We start from the raw sequence: 7361 nt of genomic DNA on the forward strand, positions 1-7361 counted from the left end.
GAGGGAGAGAGAGAGAGAGAGAGAGAGAGGGAGAGATGATAACAGAGCTTCCTGATCTGTCGTCCAATAGAAATGGGGCATGGATGGGGAAGCAGCATTTTATAGAATCTGAATTCCGTTCTTAATCCGCTTGTCCTATGGAATTCTTTATCAGGGCTGCACGATATGTGGAAAACATGTGATATGCGATCAGATTGTTGTGTCAATATACCGATATTACTCGCGATACATAAACAGATGTTAACGAGTTCTGCTGCGTTCAGTATTCTGTTGAAACACAACAAACTGCTTGGTAACTTTAAAACAACTGAAATATATAATATTTATATTTTAAAGTGCAGTTTTTCCGCTGATATTTTCTTTTTAACTAAAAAAAGAAAAAAAAAAAAAAAAACGACTTCTGAACATTTGAGCCAGATCTCCCTGGGATAGTCCATGGAAGACTCCATAAGGGACTCAGATATACAGAAATATGAGTTATTAATTATTATTATAGCAGTTGGTATGGTGAACAATGGCAATTTTACTAACAATCAAGATAATAGGATTATGACTAGAAGGAGTAGTAGTACCAGGGCAGGGCGTAGCAGGGTGTAGAGCGGGACCAGGACTACAGCCGCAGCCAAGATCTAGAAAGCATCAGGACTCTGGGAGCTGGAGGATCCCCTGTGGGGCCCATAGAGCAGGCGCACTAGAGACCGAGCCCGCAACTTCCTGTTTAGCGCCCTGATAACTTAAAAATGGATTCACTTATTTAATTATGAGACTTTTGTTATGTTATCGGACCAAATGGATCCAACTCTGAGAGGGAAAGGAGTCCTTTTGTGGGGGTTGTGATGCTCAAAGACACTCTCTTTCACCAAGTCTAGTCTAGGAAAAGAGGGTTTTTGGGCCCCATGGCATCACATGACAGACATCAAACGTCAAATCGGCTTTACAGCCCGGTGCACTTCCTGGTAACCCCAGACCGGGCGTCTCTGCATGGAGGAACACTGTTTGGACACTTCTTCTCAGATCTGTAAGAGAACCCGAGAGTCCGAGAACACGTCCCTACTGTCCATCCCCAACATCTACACGTATGACCAATTCATTAGTCTGGTGGATCAGGCGAACCCCGAGGCGGTATTGATGGCACTAGACCTGGTCTTCTCTGGCTTCATTAGGCCTCCAAATGTCCCGTTATCGAGAGGCCCTGAAAATGAGCTGTGAAGGTAACGGGATCATTGCATTGGCACTTCACTCGATACAGCACGCTGGGTGATGGATCGCTGTGGACGGATTAAAGGACGCACAGAACGGCGAGGGACTGGAACTGGACCGAGTAATAATCCTGATAATAATCATTAACTGTATTCATAGAGCTCTTCTGAAAAGAAATGTTGGAAAGTGCTTCACAGGGCAATAAAAACCAGAGAAAAGATTAAAAAGTAAAAACAGCAGAATAATTTAAACAGAAACTAGATCAACAACAAACAGAATAATAAAATATCATAGTGGAAAAAATATTAAAAAAGATAATGTGTGAGTAAATGTATACACACAGGCAAATATATATATACAATCTGCTTAGAAGTATGAGAAATATTGGATAAGATAGATTAACACAAGGTCATATTCATTATTCATTTCACTTGTTTTAAACAAATTGTATCACTGAATTCATATTTTCTATAGGCTCAGTCTGCCACTTAAAAAAACTAAAACAGTTCCAGTGCTGGTTCAGATTTTTGGATAGTTGTCATGGAAACATGAACTGGTCATATGACCAAGGCTGGGAAGATCGGTGACAGTACTCTGGTCCAATGGAAATCCCCATCGTGAGGTGGACAGCCCTCTAGCCCAGTGCTGCACCAAGCTCTGATGCCAACACAGAGTCCGCCTCCCTCCGTCCCCTGGACTCCTGGGCTCTGTCGGCCCCTATGGACCCAGCTCTCAGGTCTAAACAGTCGGGGTGCTCCAAAAACCATCCCCTGATTTTGAAACTAAAAGCCCAGTTAGCTTTATTTCTGCTGCACAGAATTTCTTCTTTTCCCCAAACTGTGTCTCGTGAGTCCCCCAACGTTTTAACTGCAACACTAAATCACATGAGTGCCAGAGTTCAGAAGTGTTGTTCTTGTGTAGCCTTTCATTTCCCATGACAACAGCAACAATCCAATACTGACAAGGATCGCAACAACAAGACCAGCTGCTACGGGTTACAAGTCCTTTTTTCTATATTTCAAAGGCCCATGTAGGGATGGGTGCTGCAAAACTAGCTCAGGCTGTAAGGGCAGTGGTATGTGGCACTAGTCCATTTATTCCTCCAAACAGAAAATAAATATGAAATGTATTATGAGAGTCAAGACGGCCAACCAAATACTATTTCCTGTTTTCTTTGTATTAATATCAACGGGTGCAGCTGCCCGAATGACCGATCATCAAAATCAGGCAGAGATGCAAGTTCAGGCCCAGCTGCTTTCTTGGTATTTTAGTTATTGCATTCTGAACGACATAGCTCTGGCTTAACACAGAAATTAAAACAGTTTCCAGGTAAGAAAAACTGAAAAAGGAAGTTCCCCTTTAAGCCTGGTCACTCATGAGGTTTAGGGTGTTTGAAGCGTGGTTATATCATACAGCAAACTAAATAATTGACTCACTCATATGTGGTGGCTTCAGATGATTTGTCCAGTTCAAATAACCGTGTTTTATTCCAAAATGGAGTCATCTCTGCAGTATTCTTGGTGAGTACCACATTAAGTAGTATAACTGACAAAATCAATGAAAACCCCCAAGAAAAACACTATTTTCAAACCATTTCTATTATCATGTGTTATTAAAGAAAGTAACCAGCCCCACATATTCCCCCCGGGCCCATATGTTCTTTTTATCAAATGATGGAGAATTGAAAACATAATTTCCCCTAATAAATTCAAAGGAAAAGATTTCAAGAAAAAATGTGAGAGAAGAAATGTTTGAAGACGGATGTTTTGTTAAATGCTTCGGTCGTTAAGTAAAGCAGCTGTGTATTAGCGGCTCATCCTGTGGGGGGGGGGGGACGGGGAGCCTGCTCCTGTGTCACTACCCTCATTAGCGCCAAGGTGTAGCCCCCCCCCCCCCCCCCCCCCCCCCCCCCCCCCCCCCCCCCCCCCCCCCCCCCCCCCCCCTCCCCTTACACAATCAAGCCTGCCCTAACACACACGCCACCTATAAATCACCTCGCCAAAATCAATGGGCTTTAGTTAGCCTGGGACTCAGTGTGTCCTTGGAAAAAGTGTGAGATGAATTGAGATGAAGTGAAAAGAAAACAAGAGCAACATCCATGGAAACACCAGAGCGACTGTGTTAGAGCGGGCTGCAGGGCGGGGGGGACACCTTTTAACACGCTCTCACTGGCCGTGGACAAAAAACTAGGCTTGGACAGGTGCGTTTGGCGTTTGTTATTGACGCACAAAGGGTCCCATGGCGTCGTTTTAGACACGCTGGGTCGGGACGCGGGACAACAACGGGACAGTTAGGGTCAGTAAGAGAAGGTTGGTTGGGTTACACAGTGGACGGTCCAGTGACACGTGGGACAAGAAAGGGACATAAACCGCCGGTCTTTTGGGTGACAGTCCTGTGTTGTTTGATCCCCCCCAACTGTTGTCTCTCTACATACTACTCTACTGTTGTCTCTCTACATACTACTCTACTGTTGTCTCTCTACATACTACTCTCTACTGTTGTCTTTCTACTGTTGTCTCTCTACATACTACTCTCTACTGTTGTCTCTCTACTGTTGTCTTTCTACTGTTGTCTCTCTACATACTACTCTCTACTGTTGTCTCTCTACATACTACTCTCTACTGTTGTCTCTCTACTGTTGTCTCTCTACATACTACTCTCTACTAATATCTGTCCTAATACTACGTCATCTCAGACTCTGTTGGGTGATTACTGCATTTATTGCGTTTTGTCATAAAGTAACCTAGCAACCACATAACGGCCTCCAGGTCCAGCTGAGGTGATGATGTCATTAAACACACAGCTGGTGGGATCCTTTACTCTTTCTACAATGGGAGGATTTATCTTTACATCTTTTAATACTTTAACTACATTTTCCCGATGAGATTTAGAGACTTTGACCAAAGTAAAGGATCTGAATAGTTTTCCGTTGTAGTTTCTCAACGCGGACCACTATCCCTCTGGCCTAATGATGCATTCCACGGCGCTGCTCATTTCCAGCCCGGGCGTTGACTCTCAAACAGACTCGGATAAAACAATTGAAAGGCCACCGAGGATGAGTCAGGCTGCCATTATTACCTTTCTCTCAGATGGATGGAGGTGTTAAACTAAGGCTACCATATTGAATGTTGTTTTCTTCCAGGAAACTTTTGGAAAGCCTGCCCTCTGCAGCTGCACAACTTTTCCAGAACATTCTTCCTGCTCTGTCGCTTCAACTGGAAAACACCGGCCTCATCTCCACGAAGCGTCCACCTATATTTCTCAATGGAAGACGTATGACGAGATGATTGGACATGCACCTCCTCATCTTAACTTAAGGAAAAGAAGCCAAAACAGCTGCAACTTTCATTTAGGGTTTTCTCATTTGATTTCATTTTTCCAACTCTTTTACATATTATCACATTATTCCATGCATTTTCCAACAATGATGTTCAAAAATTAGATTTTTTAAATTTAATAACACAATATACACCATAAACAAACAACAATGTCCTAGTCTATATGGACCAAGTTCCATTTTTTAAAACTCATGTATTTCTTTTGGGCATTTTTAGGCCTTTAATGACAGTACAGCTGAAGACATGAAAGGGGATGTGGGGGGGGGATGACATGCAGCAAAGGGCCGCAGGTTGGAGTCAAACCCACTGCGTAGAGATGTAAACCCCCACATGTGGGCTCCCGCTCTTACAACTGAGCTATCCGGGCCCAAACTTATGTATTTCAATGGGAAGCATCTTTTGGGATCACAGCATGAGAAGATAATGTAGCACTAAGATGGGACTACGGTAGAGAGCAGTAGGGGGTGGGGGGGTGGTGGATGGGTCAAACAACACAGGTCTTTGTCCCGCATCCCATTATTGTTTTCCTAAACCCAATTGCAATATCGGTCAAATGCTTTTTTGTGATGGTCGGCACGTTTTTTATAATCCCAACAATTGCATAGCTGTATACAGCGGGACGAGTTTAGGAAAGCAGTAACGGGACACGGGATGTGGGACAACGTTGGCACTCTTTAGTTTAGAAAAATAAGAAAGCAATGGTTGTGTGTAGGAAACTACACACAACCATTGCTTTCTCAGGATAAAATAAGGATTTATATTCGGTATAGTTTATCACTGTTTAGATGCAAATGGCCGCTCCATTTGTTCTTTTCAGTTTTCCCAGGTGCTTTTGCTTCTTCTCCTGCGGGAAAACCACAAGGCATTGTTGGATACGGTGAAGTATGAGGTACACTGTATGTACACTCAGATGAGCAGGGCATTTTGGGTATTTTAGAGTGGCCGATATACAGAATGAAATTAACCAGGGAGAATTCAAACACCACTAACGCTGTTTAATGATAGGGAACGGTTTGTGTGACAAGTGAAAATAATATATATATATATATATATATATATATATATATATATATATATATATATATATATATATATATAATTCAGACAATATACATGAGTGTAGCACATAGTATTTAAGAACAATTCAAGAGAAGGTATTGATTTTGATTGTTTTATTTGGAGTGTTCGATACAGCGAGCACATTGAACCTTCAGTATAGTTTGACCTGTGATAAAAGCAGGATGGATTTTATGAATGGATTATATTAATAGTTTAGCTTTGCAGCAGGCTGAAATGTGACGGACACTTGGTGAAGTTTGAAAAATAACTTAAAAAGAATGAGGAAGGTACAGTGAGTCAGTTGCAGCTCTTTTCTCTTTAGATTAATAATCTATTCAGAAAAACTGGTTTCTGCTTGTAAGCAAGAGAGAGAGAGGAGAAAAAGGGAGGGAAAGAGGGAGTAATATTCACTATTCAGGAAATACAGACAGTGTGTAGTATAGTGTTCAAACTGAGTGAAGTACAGTCACAACGATTCTCTTAGTAAAATACATTTCCTGTAGAAAACAGGTGTGGATACTGAGAGCTGAAATAAAGTGCTAGCCTTAATATGTATTAATATCAGACAGAGGAACGGCATTGTTTGAAAAGAAGGGGCTGAACCATGTCACAAAGCTCAAAACAAGACAATACATCACAGCTTGGGGATTTTCTTTAAAGCAGAAGAGGATCAGTGGGTGACATCACAGGTCATGTGACACACTTTAAGCAGGGCAATACACACCCAGTAAATACTCAGCGATAATTCAAATACTTAAAATATACAGAGAACCTGAAGTCTAAAAGCTCAGTCTTGTGATTGTTAAAAGTTAAAATGATGTCTGATGGTTGCTGAAGTAGGATAACTTCAGAGTGGAATGGGTGGGAAGAGAACTTGAAGATTCCCCCCCACTCATTTATAAAATGATGTAGACAACTAGCCTAGAAAGCTAGACGCACCCTAGTGGCAGCAGATGTAATTTGCTGGAAGTGTCGTCTAGGAACTCTCCGTTGGTTTGAGAGCTGAAAAAACCACTCTAGTCAGGCCAATCACATCGTGTATAGAGTCGGTGGGCGGGCTTAAGATAATGACGGCAGAGTTGTGAAGGTTCTGCGTGACTTCCCTGCTACTTGAAAACAAAGAAGAGGGCTGCTGCTGCTTTAGAACAGCAGTCTGTCCAATCGGCTTTGTCCCCCATGGACTACGTCACCTTCTGCGCTCTGGTTGGTTGCAGCGCTATTCTATTGCGTGCAGAAGGTGTTTGAAAGACAAGTGTTTATCCCGACCCTGCCAATGGGGAGTTCCCAGACCCAACATCTGGATAACGTGGGTCTCGCTGGTCAGACTAGTTAGAAACGGCATAAAAGGTAGAAGAGGTGAACCAAAGGATAAACGCACTTTACAGAGCTTAACATTTTGTCTGGTTTTGAATGGTTTCTGTAGCTGAAAGTACGCAGTAGCAGTCGTCCCAAACATCTGTGAGCATCTGGCCTCAACCAATGATTAATATTCGCCTTTGGTATCGTAGCAGTTAAACAGTTTTGCCCTAAAGGACTTCTTGATACTGATGTCCCAAAATGTGTTTGCTGTCCGGGGCATATAAAGCAACTAGGGATGACATTGTGATGAATTGTTACCGTTGCTTCTAATTGCCTCTGATCTGGTAGTTCTGCAGCTGTTACCAGTGGTCACCAAGCAGAAACAACCTCCATCTACACTCCAAATCCAAACTATGTAACACTTCATATTTAGAAACATAATTCATACATGTCATTGTAGTACAA

Source organism: Etheostoma cragini, chromosome 22, assembly GCF_013103735.1.
Source record: "Etheostoma cragini isolate CJK2018 chromosome 22, CSU_Ecrag_1.0, whole genome shotgun sequence".
NCBI classification, from domain to species: domain Eukaryota; kingdom Metazoa; phylum Chordata; class Actinopteri; order Perciformes; family Percidae; genus Etheostoma; species Etheostoma cragini.